This window comes from Sinocyclocheilus anshuiensis, unplaced genomic scaffold (genome assembly GCF_001515605.1).
Source record: "Sinocyclocheilus anshuiensis isolate Anshui unplaced genomic scaffold, SAMN03320099.WGS_v1.1 scaffold637, whole genome shotgun sequence".
Taxonomy (NCBI): domain Eukaryota; kingdom Metazoa; phylum Chordata; class Actinopteri; order Cypriniformes; family Cyprinidae; genus Sinocyclocheilus; species Sinocyclocheilus anshuiensis.
The window spans coordinates 1,490,254-1,493,812 of NW_015539816.1; the positions used below are offsets into that span (position 1 = coordinate 1,490,254).

The following is a 3,559-nucleotide window of genomic DNA, read 5'->3' on the forward strand; positions in this document are numbered from 1 at the left end:
ACGAATACGTGTATCGTTACACCCCCTACTGTGTGTGTGTGTGTGTGTGTGTATATGTGTATATATAAGTCCTATTTTCGATACATCGATACGACAATGTATCGTCACAGAGATTTGACGATACGAGTATCGATACAGCTGGCCCTGTATTGATATTGCGGCACATGTGCAGCATTGGACCGCGCTTAATTTGAATACAAGAACAACGTTTAAAATTGAGTAGAAAAGTGCGAAGTTTCTAAAAAATAATGCATAGAGCACAATATATAGGCTACAACAAGGTTTAATCTGGCCTCAGAGGAACACAACTGGGTTGCCTGATCTAAAGAGACGTAATCCCCGAAACCAAGCTTCCCACTTGCGCAATACGGAAATATCTGCCAAGTGTGCTACTTATCTTTGTCAACCTGGCAACCATGCACTGAAAAAAAAAAATGTTGTGTTGAAAAATATATTAAATTAATCATCATAAATTCTACTTGTAATATTAAAAATTAAGGAGAACAACACTTTTCTAAGTAAAATTTACACATTTAATTCATGTAATTAATGAACTGCGTGAGAAGAGTAACTCTTATTAATTTTATAGTCATTGCACATAAATCTAGAAATATTGAGTACATTTTAATCTAAAAGTTCAGCACGCTTGAATCCGCACATGCGTGTTTGGACCCACGCTTTGAATCAGAGGGACGGTTGGGCTTGTCACGGAGGAGATGCATGGCTGGATTTTCTCGTGTTTAAGGTAAGTTTGCCTTTCTGTTTTAGATTTCTGATTTGTAATACTTTGGTCCGTGTGCATTTCGATAGTTTGATTCTTGTTTGCTTGACTCATTATACATTGACGTTCATATTAATCACATAACCTCATTAAAGTTAACTTGCGTGCGATCACAGTGAGTGATATTTCAGTGAAAATGTTTTCAATAGTTCAGAGATACACAAAGCTGTTTTTCACGTAAAAACTTGAGCACAATTGGAAATTACTGGAAATTATTTAACGTTGTAACTGCTAGCTAGCTAACATCGTTACTAAATTAAAACAATCGCATAGTTTAGCATAACGCTAGTTTCTGTTCTTTCAAACACTTGACTGACATAATAGAGAGCGTTTAGAGCAAGAACATTGTAGTAATCTCATTAATTGTTGTGTTTTGTCGCTATGCTAAGCTAACATACTACCTAACCCTAAAGCTTTATAGGTTTTTTATAAGTTTTATAGGACTAATTTTGAAAAGTGTGAATAGAAAGTGTTAGTAAAAGTGTTTTTACGCTTCTTTATGATGGAAATCAACTTATAGTTAATTCCAGTCCAGTCTTGTCAGTTTGTAATATCTTTTCTTTTGCTCAAACAATCTGTAATTTGTTGGTTAAAAAGCAAAGTCTTATGAACACGTTTCTATCAACAGGAAGGCTTTGGATTCACTGCAGAATAAACAGGAGTGTAAATTGATGAGCATACAGAAGGAGTGATTGGTCTCATTCTCATATTCAGGTAAGTATAAATCTATGCATAGATTTGCATGATATAACATTGTTGTTATTTTTTACCTATTCTTCACTGCATAATATAAAATTGTGGTTAAAGTTAAATGTTTTAGATCATTGTTTTAATATCACAAATTGCGTCTGTTTATTTACAGGGTGACCTAACTCTGACGACGAGCCAATACAGTGGACACTTGAGGTGTGGGGAGGAAGACAGACTGATGGTTTTCATCTTAGATGCAGTTTTGGTTATATCAGTACTACCTAGCTCTGTCAGGTTAAAACCTCATCTTGTTCTGTTTAAGTATTTTCTTTTTCTATATTTGATACCTCCTGCGGTCGAAACTGTGTATGGTGCAGCAAATGCAGTTCATGTTGGTAATGGAGATTGAATTGTATTACAGAACAGCAGACACTTGAAGTAGCATTCAGTCATACTTTATTTTTTTCTATTTTCAATAGACCAAATATCACCAGTGGAGGTACACATGTTTTGTTGATTAATGGCACTTTTTTATGAGGCTTTACTGCACCTTTAAAAACTTGTGTCCAGACTTTAGTAGGTCATGTGAATGTGACTGATTCACTTTTATTAATGTTGGAAACATAAAGAGTTAAATTGTATTTTAGTTGTAGTTTAGTTAAGCGATTAAGCTATTTAGTTGATAAAATTACGGGGAAGCGCTAAAAAGTTTGTTCCTGAATGTCTGAGTGTGGCTGCAACGTGATCTGTGTGAGTGACTGAGCGTGTGTGTGCGTTAAATACAGTGAAGACAACGCATTAGTTTAGAACTCTTCTCATTTTTATTTTTTAAACGAAGAGTGTGTTCATTTGTGCAATGATAACCTACCAGCAATGTAAATATTTTTTTATATATTAGAATGAGTACATTACAACATAAATTTATTAAAACGAGTACATTATTAGTTATGGGCTTAAAACCAAGATGCAAACAATCAGAATATTGTACCTGGTGGAGAGTGCCCAATGTAAACATGAAACATATGCCATTACCTATATTGTACTGTGGTACAGTTATGGAGGCCCTTCATAATGCAGAGGTCAACTGCCTGCTCTGCCAATAGTTAGAAATGGCACTATAGTATGCAGTGTTTAACAAACTAATTTTACTCAATTCTGTTGAGGTGAAATTCAGTGCAGTCCTGTATCGTGATATGTATCGTATCGTGGCCTCTGTATCATGATACGTATCAACCCTCTACGGACACCTTGGCAATTGAATCGCCATTGGCTAGTAAATTTTTTTGTTTACTCGCCAGACTGAAATACTATACTATACTATATATATATATATATATATATATATATAAAGCTAATTGTTCAGAGATCTGAACTTATTGTTTCGGGAAAAAAAAGTTTCATTCGAGAATTGAGCCAAAGCAATTGAGAAAAACTGTAAATGATTCCACACTGCTGACATGTTTGTTGCATTAGTGTGTGCCTCTATTTGATCACGTCACGTCATTGTTCGGTACAATTTATTTGGTCTTTTCGCTTATTTTGGTTGCCGAAAATTCGGTGCATCCCTAATACACACACACACACACGCACGCACACATCGAATGTTTGCATATAAGGCATCTATTTATTTTTTAGATCTATCAATAGGAATTTAATTCAATTCAAGAATGGCTCCATGAAGAATCAGGCCATTTATAAGCAGAAACTCTGCAACCAGCATTTCCAAGAGCCACTTGACGTGCCATACGGGACAACGGTGAAAAAAACAGCAAACAGCATGGCTGAAACTGATCCCACAGATATGGAAAAAGACATCTTGCGCTTTCGGCAGAGTTTCAACTTTCAACCAATTATGATACAGCTATACTGAACTGTGCCATCCAATTGTGTAAAGGTAACGTAAGGTGGTTGGCGATACCCAGTTAAAAAAAATAACCATTCTCCATTTCCAAAGTCCTGTCACCTCTGATCACAAAGGCATTAGACCATGACATCATCTGACCAGAGGCTCGAGACGAGATAAAAGAGTGCACACAAACAGATTCTACTGATACCACTCACAATATCTCTTCACCCCCCCCCCCCCCC

General features: G+C 35.9%; 1 protein-coding gene and 1 long non-coding RNA gene across 9 annotated transcripts in view; one reads left to right on the forward strand and one right to left on the reverse strand.

Moving 5' to 3' along the window:
• The window catches only part of LOC107683942 (protein furry homolog-like), a 122,650-nt gene that overhangs the window by 75,842 nt on the left and 43,249 nt on the right, over positions 1-3,559 (reverse strand). The gene's annotated exons all lie outside the window — the stretch shown is intronic.
• LOC107683948 (uncharacterized) lies at positions 650-2,076 on the forward strand. The gene is made up of 3 exons (XR_001633793.1): positions 650-745; positions 1,410-1,495; positions 1,644-2,076. It is a non-coding gene; the product is annotated as an uncharacterized LOC107683948 (long non-coding RNA).